Source organism: Peromyscus eremicus, unplaced genomic scaffold, assembly GCF_949786415.1.
Source record: "Peromyscus eremicus unplaced genomic scaffold, PerEre_H2_v1 PerEre#2#unplaced_783, whole genome shotgun sequence".
NCBI lineage: Eukaryota > Metazoa > Chordata > Mammalia > Rodentia > Cricetidae > Peromyscus > Peromyscus eremicus.
This window is the reverse complement of record NW_026735019.1, coordinates 71,765-96,889: the sequence shown is the minus strand read 5'-3', so window position 1 is coordinate 96,889 and position 25,125 is coordinate 71,765. Positions and strand designations below refer to the sequence as shown.

At 38.3% G+C, this 25,125-nt stretch overlaps 1 long non-coding RNA gene across 1 annotated transcript; it reads right to left on the bottom strand.

Moving 5' to 3' along the window:
* Positions 1-14,410: 14,410 nt before the first annotated feature.
* Positions 14,411-24,048, bottom strand: LOC131901958 (uncharacterized). Its single transcript, XR_009376952.1, has 3 exons — positions 23,697-24,048; positions 18,134-18,208; positions 14,411-14,544 (listed from the first exon to the last, which is right to left on the bottom strand). It is a non-coding gene; the product is annotated as an uncharacterized LOC131901958 (long non-coding RNA).
* Positions 24,049-25,125: the final 1,077 nt, after the last annotated feature.

The window sequence follows — 25,125 nt, the reverse complement described above, 5'->3', positions numbered from 1 at the left end:
TGGTAATTGAAAGCAGATGCTATAACAGGCTGCTCAGTCTTCTCTCAGAGATCAGGCCTCAATTTCAGTTTCCTGAGACTGAGCAGGCAGTCTCTGGGAGGGCTGTGAACAGTAGACATAGTCCATGCAGTAGCTCCCTTTCTGCACGTACTCTGACTGCTCAAAGTTCAGCCAGATATTTACTGTCTGGGACCCCTCACCAACTTAGAGTTATATTCATGAGTCAAGGACAGAGCCTAGACCACTGAGCCAGCCCCCACAGTCAGTATGTGCTAGGCCAGCCAGCCCCCATGTCACCTCAAGGACAGAGCCTGGACCACTGAGACAGCCCCCACAGTCAGTACGTGTTTGGCCTGCCAGCCCCCATGAAAGCTCAAGGACAAAGCCTGGGACTTGTGCTGGACTGCCCCCAAAATGATAATTTTATCCCCTAACCTGTAAATTCAAAGCTTTCATACCCTCACCCAATTAAAAGAACAGATACCTTCAAAAATAAAAATAAACCAATCTAAGTTGCACCAGTGCCAAAGCCCCCAACTGGCCTGAATGGCTTGTGATTTTTGCCTTTAAATAGCTAGCCTCACAAAGAAAGAGCAACTCCTCCCTGCCTCACTTTATTGGGTGTAGGAATGAGTTCCCTGTCTAGACTTGTATCTATAGAATAAACCTTGCTATTGTATTCTGGACATCCATGGTCTTCAGTGGTCTCTTTGGGATTACAATCTGGGCATAACAGTAATTACATTCAGAATGGGAAAGACCTGACAACAAGTGCTGGAGAAGAACTGGGGCAAAAGAGTAATGTCATGAGCAAGAATAATATGTGTAGTTAGTGTGTCAAAAATTTTATTTTATGATGCTGATGGTCATCACACAAAGTTCACACTCCTAATTGCTAACTAAGGTCCTAAGACTCCTTCCTCAAGGCTGCTCACCTGTTCTAAGTATGTTTACTCAAGGTTCTAGTCTCTAATAGACATCTGTTTTGAAGTTTGGGATCCTGGGGGAGACTTTTCATATGTAGTTTATACCAATGTGGTGTCTCTCCAGATGTATAGACCAGAGCATTGCTCTTGATTTCTGGTTATATACTGTCCAGTGTGTGTCATGGGGTTCTGGGACTGTATCTGCTTGTCAGTAGTGAGTAATGTCACTGAGTTCTAATTATCAGGTACAGCTTTGGGTGTAGGAAAGTTACTGACTAAGCTATTTTTAGTTGTCTAAAAGATCTTTCTTATACTGCTCATTCCAATTAGGGTTCTGATTCACATATACATATGACCATGAGTAACAAATAATACATCAGGATTTTTTGGAATGAATAATGGTACAGCTTTTCATTATGTACCTAAAAATGGGAAAAATAAAGTTTAACCTGAAAAAGTTATTGGCAGCAAAGTTAATAAAACAGTCAACTCAAAAAACATAATTGATATTGAAGAAGTGAACAACTGGACTCCCTAATCACTTCGAGGACAAGGAGCAACCTTGTCATTTTTCCCACATTGGGTTAAATATGAACTGAATACTTCACGTAATCTATCATGGGGACTTAGGTGGGCCCTACCAAAATTTTCATGGTCTAATAAATTATGATATGGAAACAAACTTATACTTTTAGTCTTTCTCAATAGAATGTGTTCATTGTTATTTTACACTGGACATATCATACTGCTTTGTGAACATTATTACTTAGTACCTGTGGTAGTCTGGATGGAATTTTCCCCCATAAGCTCATAGGGATTGGCACTATTAGAGGGTGTGGCTTTGTTGGAGGAAGTGTGTCACTGTGGAGGTGGGCTTTGAGATCTCATATATGTTTAAACCATGTCCAGTCTCCCAGATTTACCTGTAGGTCATGGTTTAAATGCCCAGCCTCTTCTCCAGCACATTGCCTGCTTACATGCTGCTGTGTTCACCATGATGATAATGGACTAAAACTCTAAAAATGTAAGCCATGCCAATTAAATATTTTTCTTTTGTAAGAGTTTCCATGTTCATGGTGTCTCTTCACAATAGAAACCCTAACTTAGGCAGTGTATGATTCATTAGTCTTTAGGGAGGAAATACTTTTGAGAAACACTGCTAATTTCACTTTTTTGATAGAATCATATTATGTATAGGCTTATGTGATTTCTCTTCATGTTTTATTAATTGAAATCCTAGTAATCCACTATAGTCATTCTTTATTTCATCTTGCATATAACAATAGGTATTTAACTCAAAGTGTTGATAGCCTACTAAATAATAGTATAATTGTTTATCAACAATCTCCTTCTATTTTGATTCCAGTAAAATTAAAAATAGAGGAATATTCCAAAAATTTTAATACAATACTTAGAAAATTTCCATCTATTTTATAAAAATATTCTTAAAAATTCATTGGGTAACTGGTAGCTACAATATTTACTTTTATAGGCATCGTTTCAGCTTCCACAGTTGGAGTCTTACCATTAAAACAAAATAAGGAAATACCTCAATTTACAAATAAATTAGTTAAAATGTTTCTAAATTAGAAGAAGTTCAAGAAAAGATGGATATTAATTTCATAGAATGATTGGATGGAGGAGAAACAAGCTAGGAATGAAAGAGTCTAAATTTTCTCCCACTTCCAGATCTACTGAATATTAAGGAAATATATAGACCATTGTTTGAAAGGTCCCTCCTGTTTAGAAAACTGTCATTCTTTGAATAATGAGCCATTGGTATAGAATGAAGTGTTTTCTGAGGTTTGTTTTAAAATATTCAATATATATTATCCATTAAACTATACAGTGTGAGGATTATGCTTATTGAGATCTTGTCTCAAACAACAAAGCAGAGTATATTCAACAATATTTGTGTGTATGTGGGTGTGTTTGTATGTGGGTGTGTTTGTATGTGTGTGTGTGTGTGTGTGTGTGTGTGTCTGTTTCTGTGTGTTATTTATGAATGTCTTACTTTCATGTTCCCTTCATAGACCAAAATGTCTTGAATTCAAGGAGAACTGCTTGGCTCTGCTACCAATACTAAGCTATATTTATTTCTGAGAATGATTTGCCAGGGACCAGTGGCTGATACCTGAAATTACTTTAAGAGATATTGTCCTGAACCATGAGACCTCTGCTGAGATGAAACTGGGGCACTTCAATTCATTTTGGAAAATGATTTCAGGATGAGACAACACAAATCAAACTTGAAATTTTATTTTGAGACAGGGTTTCTCCATGTATCTCTAGCTGTCCTTGAACTCAGAATATAGATGAGGTTGGCCCCAAACTCCCCAAACTCTGCCTACTTCTGCTGCCCAATTATTGGAATAAAAGTAATGAGCTACATCATCCAATTGTAATTTTAGTATTTATTTTTTTATGACAGTTTTTATCTGTGTGCTAATTTATGTGTGGATAGGCATGCATGTGTTTTGTGGTTTAGTTATAATAGTCAGATAACATTTTGCTTTGTGGTCCTTTCCCTTCAGCATGTTTGAGACAGGGTCCTTAGTTTACTACCACATGTAAATAAACTTGCAAGATTTCTTCTGTCTGCCTTTTATCTTGCCTTAAAATTACTGGATTAGAAGCATGCATGTGGCAACTATTTTTATAAGACAGAAGTGAAGTGATAGTTGCAAGGTGAGTACTTTATTTGTCAAGCCTTTTTAACAGCCCTGAAGTTTATTGAGTAGAGATTTTTGAGTGCATCTGTTTTGAGACTCTGTCTCACATTCTAACCCTGTCTTGCCTTGAACTCACTAAGTAGTAGATAGGCTAGGCCTGGAACTTGAAGAGATTCACCAGCTTCTGCTTCATGTGACCAGATGTGGATTAAAAAGAGACTTTTACTATGGATTTAACACAGATATTGGTAGGAAGTAGGGACTTTGGGAAAGTGTCATTTTGTGAGGGAGAGCTACACTTAATTAATACAGAGCCTTGTTACTTTTGGGGGGACATTGTGAGTTCCAGTTCAGTGAGTTTTTTGGGGGAGTTCCTCTCTATTTCTGTGTTTCTCTCTCTTCTCTGTGTCTCCCTGCCTCTTTGTCTCTGTCTCTCCTTTTTTTATACAAAAAGGAGTAGAAGTACCAATCCACAGACATGTAAAAAACGTTTCATGGATAGAGCTATGTAAGCCCTTTGAGAATGAAGCTGCACCTGTCTGAAACAGAGCTACAGGATTTGTTGTCTTTCCACACTGTGTCCACATTTCAATCTTTCTTTTTTATTTTTATTTATTCTTCTGTCATACAATACATCCCAACTGCAGTTTTCCCTCCCACCACTTCTCCAATCCTCTCCATTTTTCTCTTCACCACATCCACACTTCCTCCATTTCCTTTCAGAATAGAACAGCTTTCCAGGGTTATCAACCAAACCCTGCATAACAAGTGACAATAAGAGTAGGGAGTAACCCTCATATCAAGGCTGGATGAAGCAAGCTAATAGGAGTTACAGAATGTCAAAGCAGGCAAAGAAGTCAGAGACACACCACCCACTTCTACTGTTAGGAGTTGGACAAAAACACCAAGCTATACAATGGTAACACATATGCAGGGGAACAGGTGTGGACACATAGAGGTAGTAAATGCATTTTCCATATCTGTGAGCCAATGTGAGCTCTGCTTAGCAGATTTTCTGGGCTATGTTCTCTTCTGTCCTTTTAGTTAGAAAAATTTGTTTGATAATCACTTTTGGGATTTGAGCTGAGAGTTTCCTCCTTCTATTCCTATTATTCTAAGGTTTGGTCTTTTAATAGTGTTTCACATTTCCTGGATCTTATGTTTCAGGAAATCTTTAGGTATAACATTTTCTTTCATCAATATAGCCATATTGTCTATCATATCTTTAAAGTCTGAAATTCTCATGCCATGTTTTGTAATCTTTAGTGAAGCTTGCCTCTGTAGTTCCTGCTTGAATACCTAGATTTTCATTTCTAGAAATTCTTCAGTTTGCACTTTTTAATTGCTTGTATTTCCATTATCAGGTCTTGAAGAGGTGATTCATTACCATAAACCGTTTTTTGTCTTTGGCTTTCTTTAAGGGTTTTGTTAATTTTTTTCCTATATTACATTTATCCTTTCTATACTTTCTTTAAAGGGATTCAATTCACTTCCTCTTTAAGAACTCCCATCATCTTTATAATGTTTGTCTTAATTGTCCTTTACCTGTGATGCAATGTCCAGGATGTGCTGTAGTAGGATAGCAGGAATCTGGTAGTGAAAATTTACTCCAGCTGTTCTTGGTTCTGTTCTTATTCTGGTGTCCAGGTATCTGGATTTGAGGTGATTGTGGCTCTGGGTGCTGATTTCTCAGTTTGTCTTTTTTGGATGGGTGTTTTATTCCTTGGTTTGTATTTTCTCTTTGTTCTTCTCTTCTTTGTGGTCTATGATTGAACAAGGGTTCTCATCTCAAGTGGGGCCTTGAAATCTTGCGGTGTTACCTTTGTTCCAGCAGAGAGTATCTGCCCAAGTTTGGGGATGACCAAAGGGAGGAGAAGAGAAAGTTTGGAGATAGGGTTGAGGGGGCATTGAGAAAGAAGGGGAGGTCTATGGGCAGGTGGCCTACATAGACATCTGGCAGATTTTGTGTCCTTTGTTAGAGAAATGATTCAACCCAAGTTGGAGGCAACATCACAGAGATGAAGAGAGAAGTGGGATTGAGAATATTGTTAGGGGATTATTGAAAGACTGCAGGATTTCCAAAAGTGAGCAGCTTTTTGGATTTCTGGTGGCTGGTATGGCCTCTGGCCCAACAGAGCATCTTTACCTCAGGTTGCCCATCTGTTCTTCTGACTGATGTGGCTTGCCTTTGAGCAGAAGATATTCATCCAATTTGGGGTTGGGGATATGGACTTAGGAGTGCAGCTGTAGGGTTGGTGGAGGATTGTGTGTGTGGAAATATGTGGATGGTGAAAGTTTCATGGGCTGGTGACCTGGCTACCTAATCTTCTGGCTGGTGTGATATGCACATGAGCCGGGGATGTCTGCTTGTGTTGGTTCCAGGAACACATTCCTTTTTTTCTGAATGGGAATATATACTGTGGCATTATTTGTTGGAAATCCTTGTCTCTTAATTTGTACAAGATGTGATAGGCAAGAGATTATCTTGAGTGTCAAAAAAAATGAACATTTGAGCTGTTTGGGTCTGTTATACACTATGAGGATCATTGTACTAAGATTAAATGCATTTCCCTTTTTCTTTTTCTCTTGGTATTTATTCTCCTCTCATACAATACATCCTAACTTGCAGCTTCCTTCCCCTTTCTCCACTCCTTCTAGTCACCACCCTGAAATCCTCATTCCTCCAAATCCACTGATACTCTGTTTTCCTTCAGAAAATAGTAGGCCTCTCAGGGATATCAACCAAACACATCATAACAAGATGCAATAAGGCTAGGAACAAACCCTCATATCAAGGCTGGACAAGGTAACTCAATAGGAGGAAAGGTGTCCCAAGAGCAAGCAAAAGAGCCAGACACCAGGGCTCCTACATTTAGTAGTCCCACAAACACACCAAGCAAAACAACTATAGAATATATGCAGATGACCTGGCACAGAACCATACAGGCTTCATGATTGCCACTTCACTTTTTCTGAACCCCTATGCACCCTGCTTTGTTGATTCTATGGGCCAATATCTCCTTGTTTCCACAACCCTTCTGTATCCTTCCACAGGATTCTTAGAGCTCATCCTCATGTTTGGGCAGGGATCTCTGCATGTGCTCCCATCATCTACTGAAAAAAGCCTCTCTGATGACAATTAGGCTAGGCACAAATCTTTGATTATAACAGAATATAGTTATACATCATCTCATTGTATTTTCCTTGGTCAGTTGTACTTGGTCCTTTCCTAGTTTTCTGGATCATCCTATTGCAGCTTTTATCCATCTAGGCTTTGTAAGGCATGAGCCTCCTTTCATAGCTTGGGCATCAATTTAGACTAGTCATTCATTGGTTAGACACTCTGAGCCACCATTGCTCCAGCCTATCTTTCAGGCAGGAGAAGTGTTAGCTGAGTGTTTTGTGTCTAACTTGGTGTCCCAATCCTACCACTGGGAGTGTTGTGTGGTTACAGAAGATGGTTGGTTCAGCCTCTGTATTCTTTTTGTTTGTTTGTTTGTTTTTTCTCTGTGTAGCTTTTGGAGCCTGTCCTAGAACTCACTTCTTAGAGAAAGCTGGCCTCAAACTCACAGAGATCTGCCTGCCTCTGCCTTCTGAGTACTGGGATTAAAGGTATGTGCTATCATTACCCAGCCAGATTCTGAATTCTTGATAACTAGGACTCCTCACTAGGGTCACCCTATTAGGTTCCATGAAGTTTGCACTGCACTGTGTCCATGTCTCCTGCTAAAATCTCCCCTAATCCAGTTATCTTTCCCTGTCTTCTCCTCTGTCCCTTCCTTACTCACCTGACCAATACTGTTCCCATCTCCAACTGCCTCCAGTGCACCCACAAAATCTATTCTATATACTTCTCCCAGTGAGATTCATGCATATACCCTAGAGCTGCTCTTCTTACTTAGCCTTTATGCACCTGAGTATTGTACTGTGATTAACTATGTTCATTGTGAGTGTACTTTACTTAACAGCTAATTTTCATGTATCAGTGAGTACAACATGTTTGTCTATGTGCTTCTGGGTTTTCTCACAAAAGATAATAAAGAACTCTAGAAACTAGACAACAAACCAAATAATGCAATTATAATGGTGTATATCTCTAAATAGAATTCTCTGTAGAAGAATCTAAGGTGGCTGAGAAACACTTGAGAAAATGTTCAACATCTTAGCCATCAGGCAAATGCATATTGAAACTACTTTGAGCTTTTGTCTTACACTTGTAAGAATGGTTAAGATCAATAACACAAGTGACAGCTAATGTTGGAAAGGATATGGAGCAAGGGAATTCATTGCTGTCCCAGGTTCAAATTTATACAGGCACTGTGGAAATCAATATGATATCCTTAGATAATTGGGAGTCAATCTACCTCAAGATCCAGTTATACCTCTTTTGTGCATATACCCAATGTTAATCTTCCATCTTAACACAAGGACAATTGCTCATCTAGGTTCTATCTGACTTGGACCTGATTACACACTTGTCTATCTTATTTTTTTTTGTAGTTAGTTCATACAATTTCTCTCACGTGTACTCTGTACTGTTGTTTCGTTTACTTGTCTGTGTATGTTTGTTAATTGGCATTTTTCTTGCAAGGTGATTCCTTTTTAAAAGGGTACAGAATTGAAAGAGGTGAACACCCTCTTCAGTTTTCTTCTAAAGTGACTTGGTGATTACATTATAACAACTATGTAATGGAGTAAGATAGTGAGCACCAGAATTGTATGAATATACTATCAAAGAATTATATATTTACAATGTTGTCAGTATCATGCTTTCTGTTGTTCACATGTATGGATTGTTTTAGAATGCAGTGACCTGTGATGATGTGCATGTCAACTTCACTTTGGAAGACTGGACTTTGCTGGATCCTTCCCAGAAGAATTCTACAAAGAGGTGATGATTGAGACCTATAGGAACAGCACTACTATAGGAAAGACAGTGTATTTTCCTTCACATTTTAAAATAGGAGGACAACCGTTTCTTGGTTTTGAATGTTCCTGTGTAATTTGATTGAGAAAGAAGAGGGAGGTAAATAAATCAGGCATGTTTCTAAGATTCACTGAAGATAGTAACATAAATTTTACAATTCTTTCAATAATATAAATTTTCTGGTACTCTATTTTAGGATACAGTTGGGAAAATCATAATATTGAAGAACATTTTCAAAATTCTAGAAGACATGCAAGGTAATTTTCTTGTGCAAGCTGATAAAAATGCCTGTGAAGAAATTATATTGTGTCCTGGAAATTTTAAACAAAAGCAACAGTTTAAATAAGTACCACTTAAAGTGCATTGATGATTATTAAATTCTCACAAAAACATGAATCTCAATTTCAGGTTGGTGAATTGCATTTGCAGCGCATTCTTTTAAGAACAATGTCAAAGAAACAATTCCCCAAAAGATATCACCATTAAAATCATAACACCATGAGAACTATGCTGTAGAACTGTCAGTCTTTTTATTTCATAACATTCATATTACAAAAGTTACACACAGTGAAGAGGTGATGAGTATATTGTCAAAGCTTTCTATTAAGCAAATAGTCCCCTAATAAAGCTAGTGTAACTCATATACTTGTTGTGACTGTGCTGTTTAGTGAGTGGGGCAATTAGAGTCAAAAGTCAAGGGATGTTGTCGAGGAGAAACGTTAATCCCTATACCACAAGTCTATGAGGACAGAAAGTCAAACAGAATTCAATGGGGAAATCTATTATCTGCTATTCTTCCTTGACTAGCTATATCACATGTCCTTATGGAAACAAGCCATGTGAGCATAGGAATAAAGAAGACATAAGATACCTCATTCTTATAAAATCAGAAGATATGTAGCAGTCTCCACATTGAGTATATTTGTTGAATTTGATTAAAGTATACAAGTAATTGATTTTCTATCTTCATTGTTAATATATTAACAAAATCACACTACAGAGAAGCCCTATGAGTACTAGGACTGCTTAAATAAAACATGGGTGTAAAAACAATGATGAAATCTTAAGAACTGATTCCTCTTTACAATTAGACCAAATTTAAATTTAATTCATATAGATATAAAGAGTCAACAGTGTAATGATTATGTAAAGATTTTACATGTGCTTGCAGGCATGAAAGAAGTCAAACTGGAGAGAAGAAACCTTACTTATAGACTGAATTTGGTAAAACAGTTTTATGTGAGAGTCATCTTCAAAGGCATGAAAGTGCACCTATGGGAAAGAAACGATTTCAATGTAATCAGTGTGTTAAAGCCTTTGCACATCACAATAATCTTCAAAGGCATAAAAGAACACATACTGGAGAGAAACCCTATGAATGTAATCAATGTGATAAAGCCTTTGAACGACATGATAATCTTCAAAATCATAAAAGAATACATACAGGAGAGAAACCCTATGAATGTAATCAGTGTGGTAAAGCCTTTGCACATCACCAAACTCTTCAAATGCATAAAAAAAGACATACTGGAGATAAACTATGAATGTAATCAATGTTTTAAGTCCCATGCTCATCACAGTACTCTTCAAATACATAAAAGAAGACATCCTGGAGAGAAACCCAATGAATGTAATCAATGTGGTAAAGTCTATGCTCATCACCCTACTCTTAAAATATATTCAAGAAGACATGCTGGAGCAAAAGACTATGACCATAATTAACGTGGTAAAGCTTTTTGTCATCACAGTCATCTTCAAATGCATGAAAATCACATACTAGAGAGAAACCCCATGACTTTAATCAACGTGGCAAGGACTTTCTTCACACACAGTACTCTTCAAATGCATGAAACAACACCTACTGGAGAGAAACCCTATGAATGTAATCTGTGTGATAAAGCCTTTGTATGTATCAGTAGTCTTTGAAATTATTAGAAAAAGTCATACTGCAGAGAAACCCTAAAAATATAGTCAGTATCATACAATTTTGCTCTTTATACACGAATATACCTTTTTCTGTGCAGTCAATCTTTTAAAGTCTTTGCATATTACAGTAGTCTTTGAGTACCTGCAAAATATACTGAGCGCTTATTATTATAAAGTATTTGGCAAGATCCTTATCCAAAACACTTGCATTCAGTTACACAATGGTGTTCTTTCTGTAAAGAACAATTTGACAGTGTCAGCAATCTTTTCATGTGTCATGCTGTCCATTTTCACAATATTTGCACCTGTAAAACCATGGAATAAATGAATTTATTAGTTTATAAAGTCCTCTGTATAGGGTAAAACGTCAGCCAAAGAAACACACCTGGAAATTAAAACCAGAGCCAGTGAAAAACATTCAATTTGGTACTGAAACCAGATCCAAAGAAATACACTCTACCTCTGACCAACTGAGCACAAAGCCATCCAATCCATGAGCAGAAAAACCAACCAATCCCTGAACACAAAACCAACCAATCACTGTCCATGAAAGCCTCCCAATCTCTGAGCTTGAGCCTGAAATCCAACCAATACCTATCCTCTAGCTCTTTTCCCTGGAAATCTCCACCACTATGAAGCCCCATATAAGTCATGTGTCTGTTCAGCTGGCAGCTTGTCCTGTTTCACACTGACACAGGCAGCCACTCTTCTGGATTCCTCTCCCCTATATAAATCTCTTGAGTTAGATTTGGGTGAAGATATTTTGCCAGAGCAGTGCAGAATCTCTGCTGGGAAACTCCCTAGTGGAGTTGAGCAGAGAAGCAATTGACATCTCTGCTGGGAAACTCGCTGGTGGAGTGGAACAGAAAAATAATGGACATTTCTGCAGGTAAATTCTCTTCAGGGAGTGGAGCTGAGTGGCAAAGGCCATCTCTGCTGGAAATCTCTTTTAGCTGAGTGTAGCACAGCTAAGCTGTAATGGCTATTTTTTGGAGAGGAGCAGGTTTGCCACATCCTTCAGGTGAACCATCCCACACTGGGACAAATGTTCAGGACTAGCCTAACTTTCTGACAGCCAGTATTCCTATCTCCTCACAGCTTTAGGTATCTAGTTTCCTTTCACAGCTTTTCTTTTTTTTTTTTTTGAGAGCTGTGAGTATCCTGGAAACTTTTCCTGCACAGCTTCAGGTAGAGCCTGACAACCAACAGCCAGGATATTTTCCCCTCTCAATTGTGTATATCCAGGATACCTTCCACTCCCAACTATAGGCATAGCCTAACTTTTGATACTCAGGGAACGTTTCCTTCCAGAGCTAAACACTTCCACTATGAATTTAAATAATAATGTAGTATTTTTAGATTTTAAACTCCTCTTTAATTACATGAAATAACTAATTCAGTTGTATAACTTTATGGATTTGTATTAGTTCCTTTTCTGTTCTTGTTATGTAATGTCTATGTTAACTTAATGAGTTTTATTTGGCCCCAGGATCAACATGTAAGTGGCATGGCATCAAGTGTCAGACATGGCAGCTAAATTGAGAGCTCAGATACTTAGCTGGCAGTATGAAGCAGTGAGTGGGAACTGAAAATGATGTGTGGATGTAATTGATCAAAGCACACCCCCAGTGACATATTTCCTCAGCAGAACAGCATTTCCTAAACCTTCACAAATTATACTGCCAACTGAAAAGGATTTCTCTGACTTCAAGCACACATGCTTGCTTTCTGTTACATGAACCAATTCACAATGAAGAAAATCTCTGTAAACCTTTAAATGTCTCAATAGGTATTGAGACACAGGTGTGTTATAGGAATGCATGCTTACAAATGAAAAAGATTCATTAGTGAAAAATTGTTTTTTAAAGAGTTCTTTCAGTTTTAATAATGTGATGTCAGTACATGTTTTGAAGGTATGTGAATTTGCATGGTAGTTTCTGAAAATGTTAGGCTCTTGAATCTTCTTGTAGCAAGGACTAAAAGAAGTTGTCAAAATCAAGTCTTATTCCTGGGAATGAACTTTCCTTAACTGCTCAACCATGTCTCTAGCCATGAAAATATTTTAAAGCCTATTTATATCATGTTAAAATCAGGAAATAGGGACAAACTCATGCACAAGAAAAATCTTATTCATGTAAACAATTTGGTACAGATTTTAGACATCACAGTTGTCTTCAGCTTAAAGAAAAAGATCTTACTTCAATTTTTTTTCATCACAGCCTTGAAGGAAGTAAATTAGTTGCTATGTTTAGTCAAGACTGATGGGAGAGATCAATTCATTTTTGTTTCTATTTTGAAACATTTGAGGAAGATACCAAAGTGTGCTATATGTGTGGCAAATTCATTTTAGTTAAATTTACTTTTGTGGTCTTTATATTCCTTCTGTGGCTTTTATTCATCTTCCATTGTGTTTTTACTTAGTGAGATATATTTTTCTACTGTAATACATAAAATGGAAAATCCATCATCTTACTAGTCTATTGTTTATTTAAATGTCAGGCAGTGTATGATCATACTTTCCAAGTACGATGTTCTGTGAAAAGTGTAGTGGGTTGTGATGTTTGGTTTTGATTTCATGTTTTCACAAGTTCCCTTGAGATAGTGTTGTTTATATTAAGCCTGGCATAGATTTCAGTAATGATTGAAGGATACATTTGAACTCATGATCCTCATGTGTCTACCTCCAGTGTACAAGTCCAAGAGTAGATAATCTACTCCCAATGTGTGCTGTTTTGTCAACACAACAATGTTAATTTTAAAATGCTTAACAGAAAAGATTATAAGAAACATTCAATACTTAATGTGTGTATTCAAAGAGATATTTTCATGTGTCTGGTAGAAATGTAATTAAGTAGGATAATCAGCAATCAGTTGTTTATCTTATATCATAGCTTCATTATATATATATATATATATATATATATATATATACATATATATGTATATGTGTATATAATTTGAAGTTCCGTGCATCTTCCTTTCCCCATCAGTTATTCATTTGGCACGTCATATTGAAGTATTGCCCTGTAAGGGAATTTTCTAGAGATGTCAGATAATGTAATGGAACTAAGATTTTTTTATTGAGGAAATTTCTATTCATTTTACATACCAACCACAGATTTCCCTGTCCTCCCTTCTCCCACCTCCCAGCCTTCAACCCAACCCATCCCCATTCCTACCTCCTCCAAGGCAAGGTCTCCTATGGGGAGTCAGCAGAGCCTGGTACATTCATTTGAAGCAGGTCCAAGCCCCTCCTCCCTGCACCAAGGCTTTTCAAAGTGTGTCACCATAGGAACTAGGCTCCAAAAAGCTGGCTAATGCACTAGGGACAAGTCCTGATCCCACTGCCTGGGTTCCCCCTAAACAATTCAAACTAAACAACTGTCTCACTTTTCAAGAGGGCCTAGTCCAGTACCATGAGGTCTCCTCAGCTATTGGACCACAGTTCATACATTTCCACTACTTTGGCTAGTTGTCTCTTAACTTTTTTCCATCATGGTCATAGAATTCCTTGTCTCTTTCATCAATTAGACACCTGGAAATTGGCCTGGCACCTGGCTGTGGATCTGTTCATCTGCTTCCATGAGTCACTGGATGAAGGTTCTTTGATGATTGTTAGAGTATTTAGCCATCCAATCACTGAGTAGGCCAGCTCAGGCACCCTCTTGACTATTGCCAGTACTCTAAGTTGAGATCATCCTTGTGGGTTCCTGAGAATTTTCCTAGCCCACTGTTTCTCCATATTCTCATGATGTCTTCATTTATCATAGTATCTCTTTCCTTGCTCTCACATTCTGTCCCTTTCCAGCTTGACCATCCCATTCCCCTGTATTCTCATTCCCCATTCCTTGCCCTCCATTACCCTTATTAATACCAGTTTGCTCATGTAGATCTCATCGATTTCTTCTTTGTGCAGGACTCTCTATGTGTCTCTCTTAGGGTCTTCCTTCTTCCTTGCTTCTCTGGAGCTGTGGGTTGTAGTCTGGTTATCCTTTGCTTTATATCATGACTGGAGACATGAGATTCTCCCTCTTTACTAAACTGGTCTCAGAATCCCTTTTGTTGCTGACAAATCTTTATTCATGAGGACAAGCTGTAAGGTATAAAAAGTAGCTTGTTATATAATTCAAATCTCTGAGACTCTAATTTTAACCTTTTGAGCCAACAGTCTTACCTCTTCTCTCAAAAGAATAAATATTTACCATAAGAAAGGTAGGTATGTCTCTTCTCATCACTGGACTATAACCTGCTATAACTTCAGCTACTCTTAAACCTTGTGGTTTTATATGGCTTTCACCAAAAACCCCAATTTTGTTCCTATTTTAAACTTGGATAATGCTAATAGTAGATATGGTATCCTATACCTACTACATATAAGAATCACTCTGTGATATCTTCTGAATCTTTTGAAGATTGGCTTCATTTCTATAGTATGTAGAATGTTATCTTCTTTGCCAATTCATGATCTCTCTGAGTTCAAACCAATCTTAGATTATAAGTAGGCCTTATGCTCCTTATTATTCCATCTGTGATCATACAATATCTTAAATAGACAGTATCTCTATGTATGGAAGAGCATGGATGGAAGACTTTTTAAATTTTGACCCTGAAAGACCCGTATGGGATTTTTAGCATGTTGGTGTTTAATGCCATCAAAGTTAAAAAAGAATCAATCATTTCAAGGTGCATCTTCGCTGGTAAGCCACAAAGGCAAGGAAAAGTGGACAAAGGAGGCTATTCTTATTTCACTGGTTTGAAACAACATTCCATTATAGCATAGACATCTCCTAATAATGTTCACTCAGAGAAAAGACACTGCCTTCTGCTCATTGATACCACAAATCCATTAGCAAAACCAGATGCCAGCAAGCAAAGCAAGCTACAATTTTTCCACCATCTCCTATTCATAATGTGTATGAGGTTCACTTGTAGTAATTTTTTCTGACATGAGGTTAGTCTGTGAACTAAATCTTCAGCTCTTGTAAATAAGGACATTTCATAGAAGAAAAATGAAAGAAAGGAAGAAAAGAAGGGAGGAAGAATGAAAGAATAAAGGAAGGAAGGAGGAAATAAAGAAAAAAGAAAGAAAAGTATATAAAGGAAAATAAATTGAATATGAGTATAGTGAATAATAATAAAAGATAAAGGATGGAAAGTGGATGAGGAAAGTAGGTAGGAGAGAAGAATCAAGGAAGGAGAAAGGAAAAACAGCTAGAACAGATAACTGGGAAGATAACATTTATGATATTAGAAATGTATGTGCTTATAAATGATTTAGATTTTATAAAAAAATTACTGATAAAAGAAGCCCTGAATGTGTAAACAAAGGAATATATATGGTATTGTTCACACATGGAAAGAGCATTTAATATAGTATAATGCAATCTAAAAAAAGAACTATATCAGGTAACATATTGTCCTCTTCCATTGGAAAGACAATTTCTCCCATGCCCGACATCCCAGAGTTTCTGCTAGATTGTTATGTAGGATTGCAACCTTCTGGGTTTTTTATCATGCAAATTGGCACAGCAATTGTTGGATTATTTAGCTCCTGTTTGGGTATTCATATTGTTAAAACTTTATCAAATGGATAGAACATAAAACATAAATGAAATGTTTGTGAGTCCACAAATCAAGGGGAAATAACATAATCATATTATAATCTCAATGGCCAAACAAAAACAAACACAAGGAGAAATACCAGTATTCTTATAACTTCATGGGAAGAGAGAACAACCTGGATATGTTGGGTTCTCTGGATATGTGGAATGGTTTAGTTTAAAGAACCAAAGAACAGCTGGGGACACTGAGTGAGGCTCTGTAGAATTTGTATCTCCATTTTCTATCAAGTGTGAAGAAAGAAAGCCCAGGCAACTTCTCTTCTTACCTAAGCTCCATTTATAGACTTCTCATGTGATAATTTTTGTTTTCCTGCTAAGTACAACAACTATTATAACTGTAAGACTATTTTTCTCTTTCTGTTTGGTCAAGAATTCAAGAGACTTGCATGCTTTGGGAATGTACACTGTCCACCAGATCCACAGATCTTAAATCACCTTGGATGTCCTGGAGAATTACCTCCATTACTTGCAGTCTCTCACATGAAACCAAAGAAAAAACTGAATGTATTACTAAGATAATTCAGTTTCAGCATAGAATTTCCATAGAATTAACATAAGTTTACTCACTTGATTCTAAGACCAGAGTCACTCTTCTAGTGTCAATGGAACCTCCACAATGTACAGTAACTATAAATATTGAAAAATTAATGTAACCCCATTATTAGCAGTAAGAAGGTCCAGAAGCATCAGAGTATAAATATTATCAACACTTGGCCTAGAGCCAGAGACTGAGGCTTCTCAATAAGTAACAATAACATCCTAGCTTGAACAGTGTGGCAGGAACCTCACCTGTCTTTAGACCTCAAGTTCAAAAGTGACACACAGTACCCTCAATTTTCATAGATGGTACTGTCCCCATTCATCTAGGGTTTTAGCGTGCATCAGATAGGTTAAGTTGGGCACCTATCTCAGAGAAAAGCAACTCCCACTTCAACCTCAATCTAGTATAAGAAATGGCTTAAAACCTTGCAGAAAGAAGGTAACAATAGAATAACTGTTACCCTGGAAGATAACTCTGAGGCTTTTATTTCTTATTTCATAGTTTACTTCTTAGTTAATGGGACATTCTCCCAGAAAAGACTCTGAACATCTTTTGCTCAGGCAGTATTCAGTGGGATTAGGTACCCTTTATTAAGTAATAGTACCAGGTACAAGGGTATTGTCGAAGGATTTTGCCTTGGCCTGATTGGAATCACCTCCCACTTTGTGCACAATAAAGGTTGTATGGTACACATATTTTGGATAATAAAGTGTCCTAAGGAAACACTGCATCTCAGCTGCTCCCTGCTTGTTGGTCCCATGACATGGGCAGAGAGAATCCCACTTGGGTTGCCAGGCAATAATATTGATCTCACAGTCTGTCACAATAGCCCCATGGCAAATCAACCCCACCCAATCATGACCTCACTTTATATCCTCATTTTTCTACTCCTGAAAACACAAGTCTCTCTGTGAGTTGTAAGTATTTTTCCTTCTACCTTTAATATAGTAAACCAAGCATTATTGAAAGCATTTTTTATCCCAGTAGATTGTTGAACATTAAGACATGGTCCATATAATCTACTTCTCATATCAGGAGAATGGAAATAACCCCACTCTTGTGCCCATTATTTACTCAGGCCCTTGTTACTTTACCCCTTTTAAATGTTAATATTTTCCACCTGAGGCTGTATGTCTATTATGAATAAATTAATTTTTTAAAAATCACTGAGAATTCCAATAATTTGTCATATGAGGTTATTGGTGATTAAAAGAGAAACTTTTAGGGTAAGTTTTACTATTACATTGGTCATTCAAATACTATCAATAGTTTGGGTAACTTATAATGTCATTATGTCACAAATAAATTATGCAGTACTATCAAAAGGCTTTGTAGAATATGGACACAACTAGAATTTTACAAGCTTGGATAAGGCAGCTTAAATTATCTAACAACCTTCAGTTTTGCCTGTCATAGCCTACAATCATGTCATTTTCTCTTTGGGTGAATTTGAGTAGTGCTATCTTGAAAACTCTATTTATTAAAAAATTGTTGTATTGAATAATATAAAAAAACCTTACATTCAGAATGTATTCTTCTTTGGTGCATTTAAGGTAGCTAAAGACAAAGATTGCAATGAATCCTATAAATGTATCCTATAAAAACAGACAAAAATAATAAGTTAGATGAAAGCATTCCCAAAACCAAAGCAAGAAGAAGAGAACTGGGAAGATTGAGAATAAATGTATGTGAGAGAGTCCAAATACACCATTAGACTAAAAATATTTAAGTAAAAATTATCTTTAAAACTTAAAACATATAGTAAAGGACATATAAGAAAATGACAGTAATAATTTTACAACTTGAGATAATTCTGACTTTTAAGTGTCTCACATTCCAATTAGAAGAAATAGCCTGACAAAATAGACCACATAAATGAAAGAGAGTTGTTATTGGAGGTCATTGCTCTTTGACAGCCATTCATCCAGCTCCCAAGTAAATCATACACAGAGGCTTATTCTTACTTATGAGTGCCCAGTCCTTAGTTTGGCTTAATTTCCAACCAGCTTTTCTTAAATTAACCCTTTTATCTTTTTCCTCTGGCTTTTCTTATTCTCTAAATTCTGTAAATTTTATGCTTACTTTGTGCTTGCTGTGTAGCTGCATGCCTGGCTCCTGGAACCCTCCTCCTTCTCTGACTCTTTGATTTTAGAGCTTTCCACCCAGTTTTCTCCTTCTATATATACTCTAAGCCTGCCCGCCCCACCTATCATTTCTCCTTTCTTGCTCTTGGCCTGTTCTGTTTTAAATCATCAGGTGTTTTACACAGGCACAGTAACATAGCTTCACAGAGTTAAAAAATTCAACATAAACAAAAGCAGTACACCTTAAAGTAATATTCTACTACATAGAGCTATTTGGTACCTGCAACCAATGAATTCAGTGCCAAAGTATTAGGCAGAAAATCACATGTGGAAACAAACAAGTTTAACCATACTGATAGTCCACAATGTACACTTTAAAGTTAAATTAGTCAATGAGAAAATGAAGGTCACTACATATTGATAAAGTGAGAAATTCAACAAGAGTCCATAAACGTATGTTCTTGTGATATTGATGTTCCCAATTTTATAAAGCACACACTACTAATTATGAGCTAACAAATAGAACTCAACAATATTTTGGGTGAATTTAATACATGATTATATCAGTTATCAAAACAAAAGCAAACCTGTGAACAACCTATATACAAATAAATGGACTGATTTAACATTTACAGAACTTTCCGTGGAACAGTAGCAGAATGTATTTTTAACAGCAACCTAAGCAATTATTTTTCAAAATGGTTTTATGCAAAGCAAAATGGGTTTATGCAAAACAAATCTTTTCAAAAACACGGTAATTGAAATAACTATTATTTTAATAAGATCACAGTATAAAAATATACAAAATAGAACAAAAATAAACTATAGAAAGTATACAAACAAATGGAGACTAGAAAATAAAACACTGAACAATCAGTGAGATGCTAAAGAAATTGGGAGTGGATTCCAAAGTTCTTACACAAAAATGGCGGTAGGAATAGAACATAACATTCTTGAAATGTGCAAATATAACAGAACATTGGAATCTACAAAAAAAGGTGTTGCAAGAGGGAAGTCAAAGTCTATTGGTATAAAGGTATACATTTAAGAAGTTAGGGACCAGTAGATGGTTCAGCAAGTAAAGGTACATGCCAACACGTCTGAAAATGGGAAACATCAGCAAATAGAGGACAAATCCTCTCTGAGTGAGAGTAGGAGACACTACTGGTGTAGCAGTCTTATGGCAATAGACCCCTGCCCAAGACCATGCAGCATACCTATCTCGTGTTGCAAACTGGACTTCTAAATGTCATGACTCATTTAGTGATGGAATTACTCTTTCACAGGGGAGGCATCTCAGATACTCTGCATAACAGATATTTACTTTATGATTGATAACAGTAGTGTTTCCAATTACGAAGTAGCAAGAAAAATAATTTTATGGTGTTATGTCACAACATGAGGAATTGTACTTCAATGGTCATGGCATTAGAAAGGTTAAAAATAGTCGTTCTGGAGCTATAAAGTATGACAATATGGGGTTGGGATTAGCTAACAGTCTCTTTCACTATTGGCAAAGCTGAGAATGAGATGCATAAGACAAAGCACTACTTGCTAAAGAAGCTTGCTAAGAGGCAGAAGGGCTGGAACCAGAGCTTCAGACTCTGCAGTACAGCAACAAGGAAAGCCAGAGAAGGCCATTGCACAATGCTGTGGTCCCCTGAACAACAGGCACTTAACAATGGAAGATTGACTCCTCGGCCAGACCATTTAATTTCTCTGAGACTTTGGTGTTCTCAATCTTCAAGCTCTGCATATGTGACATGACCTGCTTATGTTCCATCTTGAGCTTTTCATAGAAAGGATTTGGCTGGTGGTAGGTCCTGGACCTAGAGGTAAAGAATTCCATAAACATAGGCCTCAAGTATCACAGAAATTCTGGGTATATTCTAGACTACTGGACATCAGGGGTGCCACATCCTGTCTCCTAAGTACTGGGAACTTCTGGCATTTATTAAACCTACTATTTTAGGGACAAGTGGCTGGCTAAAGAAACCCACCCTGACCCTGGAGGCCAGAACTAGGGAATGAAGACTCAGATCAGGGCAGAAACAAACACAGTTTGGCTCAGTCAGATCAGAGCCATCTGTGCCCCTGGCCAACTGACTTGTGAAACCAACCAATCACAGAGTAGGACAGTAGAACCCTGGGCCCGAAGTCAACCCCTGGTTGACTCCACCTCCAAAACTTCTTGTGTAATCTGCCTGCCTGGTCAGTTAGAAGAAAAGGCTGTTTTCTCCACCCTGGTAGAGGCAGCTACTCTCCTGGACTCCTCCTTCCCAAATAAATCTCTTTCTCAAAAGAGTTTTGCCTGTGAACTCTTTATTCACTGGCATAGAGAAGATCCATGTTGAGACATCCCTCCATGTACAAATCAAGAAAGTTGAAAGAGCAGAACAAGGAGGAGCTGGACAGAAGACCTCTGCTGAGACATCACTCAGTGGACAGAGCAATAAAAAGCTAAAAAGTAACACTATTTTCCAGAGCCAGAGGACATAGCTACATTTCTGCAGGCATTTTCCCTTTTGAAGAGTGAAGCAAAAGAGCAAACATCTTAGGCCAGAGAAGCAAAGCTCTGCTAGGAAGCCACCTTAAGAGGGGCCTGAGCAAAACTCAGCTGTAGCAGCTCTCCAGGAGAAGAGCAGGATTGTTGTATCCTGCAGGGAGATCATCCCCCATCAGTTCCAGGTCTGAATTTCCAAAGAAGTCAGAAAATTGTCCCTTTCAGGGTCGGGCTGCTTCTTTGCAATTCTAGCTGTCAGAGCTGTGCACAACAGCTCCAGGTCTCTGGGACACCTTCAGGGCAGAGCTGTTGTGAGCAGCTTAAGGTGCCCAGGATATCTCACCCTCCAGGGCTGATCTGTCTCCTTGATGTTCCAGCCATCAGAGCTGTGCTAAACAATTCCAGGTATCCAGGACACCTTCAAGGCAGAGCTGCTGTTCTGATCAGCTCAAGGTGAGTGGGATATCTTGCCCTCCAGGGCTAAACTGTCTTCTTGCAGTTCCAGCCATCAGAGTTGTCCTAAGCAGCTCAAGGTGTTACCTGACTCCCCAGGTAGTCAGGACACCTTTCCCCAGAGTTGTTGCAACAAATTTGCTTACATTGTTTGTGCCAAAACCCGGGACCAAACCCACAGAGTTGCATACAATTTACTTACAGCTATTCTGACCTTAGGCCAGCAGAGGCAGGCTGTTTAGATGATAGGAGGTGGAGCTGCATGAGCTCTCTCAGGAAGTTTGCTGAAATAGCTAAGAATTTACTTAGTGTCTACTTCACAGGTGTGTACCCTCCAGAATCTGTGAAGATGTTTCTCCTGTATTCAAAAACAAATTCTCTATAATTGTTCCTGTGACAATGAAGATGAAAATAACATCATGAACCGTTTTGAGGATGGGACTAAACATCATGATAGATTTATAAACTCCTCAAAGGTATATCTATGTGTCATTAAAATAAGTACATTGGCAGAACTATAATGCTCAAAGTGGTGCTCCCAATTTTCACCAAGGTATTACCTGGTAACTGTGAGATAGGGAAGTGCTCATGCCCAACCACAGATCCCTGATTGCAGGAACTATTGGGATATACATGCACAAATACATCAAAAAATACATAACACATATACAAGTGTGTGAGAGACAAAGAGACAGAGAAAGAGATACTTAGAGAGACTGAGTGAGAGTGGGAGCACTCTATCAATTGGATGCTGAACAAATGCATGCAGGCGTGTCCTCTCAGGGAGGAACAAAAGAGCAGGGATCTGTATCTCAGTCCCTGTATCCACACATTTAGAAGTGTGATCAGTCCTCTCCTACTGCTGCTTGGAGAATCAAACACACAAGTCCTTTCCAAGCAAGTAACAAAACAATCAACTCAAACTCACAGCAACTAACATCTCACACTAGCCAGCACTTGATAGAATCTCTTCAAATGCATTCTGGGAACTCACTTACTACTACCACAATGCATGAGTAGTATGACTCATGCCACAGGCTCTGTTTTTGTTTCTTTTTAGAGGAAGCAGAAGAATCTTTGTCCTCATGTCATTCCTGTCCACATTTGAGGTTCTGCCTTTAGGTGGAGTTCAGAGACATGATTTTGGCATACCCTGAAGGCAAACCCTAAACATGCAGCCTACCAGAAACAAAAACCTTGTATAAAATGAGTTAATGATGACAGAGTGGACCTAAGATTGAAACCACACAGTTTAAAAGAATGAATACCTATTCTTCATGATCTCTTCTGTGATAAAGATCATGCGATCTCACTGCTAATTTCTTTCAATGGTCATTTGCTGTAGCTGACAGGTCAGTCTCTGCACATTCTGATCACCTGCATCTTGGTGAGAAAGGTTTGGTGGGATGGTGGCTCCCTGCTGCTCCTTGTGGGTAAATGAACACAAATTAGCTTGCAGTATGACAAGGCAAAGAGGATGGACAGACCACCCTGAGTCCTATTCAAACGTTTGAGAAAGCTTGTTTATCAATGACTAGTTGACACCCCAAATTATTTTGTCCCATGCTTCTGATGCCCCCTCTGGGGAACTCAGCTGTCTCCTCTATTTGAAGAGAAGTGGTTTTCTCAGCTCTCTGGTTCTCTCTGCCCTCATAACACATGCTACAAGTAACGAAGGAGATAGCCTCTTCAGGCGCATTCACAGCTGGAGACTCATAATTTATCTTGGCTGCAGAGTCCACAATCCTGTGGGTTTACAAGTCAGCAGAAAATTGCAATAGTTCATAATCACCCCAGAAATTTAAAGTTTCCCCAAATATCTTGAGAGGTCACTAACCATATATCTATTGATGGAGAAGACATAGAAGGGCAGAACATGGTCACCAGACTCAACAAGTCAACTCACTGACAACTCAGGAACACAAAGCAGCTTGGAAGTACCTAAAGTTAGCCAGTGTGGTTGAAGAACAGTGATGTTCTGCCTTGAAATGGGCACACCTCATTAATCCTTCCCTCTTTAATGTTGGTCTCATGTTCACTCACCAATGCCTATCCTCCAAAAGGAATGAAAGCCAAGAGTTCCCAGCATAAAGCTTTGATCTCACCAGTTCCTGACTTCTGAGGCAAAACAATAAATATCCTGCAATCCTCAAATTTCAAGAGCCATGACAAGCAAGGAAGTTCTGTTGGTTTCTAGAGACTCCAACTTTCTATTCCCCATTACTGGAAGATTCAGCTCAAACCCACTTCCTCCATGAAGCTTCCCTTTTCCTGCACAGAACTCATTGCACCATTCTCTCAATCATTTCTTCCTTGATGTTTTACACGGAGGCTGAAAATCAGCTTTCCTCTGTCACTCTCTGGTCTCTCTACCCTCTCCATTCTCTTTCCAATTTAAACTCTTCAGTATGCCATCATGTTCATCAGTAAATGGTGAAGGCACTGAATAAATTTCCCAAGGACAGTGGGTGTTGCCACAACATAGTGACATCACAGAGGATTCCAGGTCTCTCCAGGATACAATAGAATGTCTAGGGAAGAGCTGCAGATGTAATGGGAACTGACATTGCTTCCCTGCTAATGAGCTTTCCTTACACAAGAAGTCAAGTTGACCTTTGCAGGAGCCTCTGCTGGGATACAAGGGAAGCCCTTCAGCACCCCCTTCATCCAAAGCCAGAGATCTCTCCCTGATTGATTGAACATTCTCCAGTTCTTTCCCTGTGTAGAACTGAATCTTTATCTCCTACTGAAATTTTATGTACACAAGGTAATAATATCATAGAAATTTATATATGCTGAAGTTCATAAGTACCTGCAACTGAGGTGACTGGCCACACTAGTGGAATCCCTTGAACTGTGGACTGGTGGCTGTGGAGCCCCCAAGAGACTGGACTAGGTCCTCTGGATACAGAAGATGGTTGTTTGGCTCGAACTGTTTGAGAGGCAACCAGGCAGGGGATAAGGATCTATCCCTGGTCAATGGGCAGGCTTCTGGAACCCAGTGCCTGTGGTGTGACACCTTGAGCAGCCTTGGTTTAGTGTGGAGGGTGTTGGACTTGCTTAGGCTCAGTGTGCTGGGCTCTGCTGATTGCCCATGGGAGACCTTGATTTGGGGGATGTGGGAATGTGGAGTAGCTTGGGAGAGAGGGATGGGGTTTTGTAGAGGGAGGATGGGGGCTCTGTGGACAGTATGTGGGGTGAGGAGAAAATTTCTTAATAATGAAAAATGAAAAAAACAAAACAATACAAAAAAGATGTAAAATCAAAAAAAAAAAGTACCTACATCTCCTTATCTCCTTAGCCACAAGACATTATAGACTTAATGCTGAGTGAGAAGGACACTTGTTAAACAACTTCCTGGTAAAGAGTCTACAGGAAACAGCTAGGCAGAGTTATGCTAGAGGAAGAGGCTGATACAGCCTAGGAACAAGTACCCATAGGAGCATGATATGGTCATGGAGCCCAATGTGAC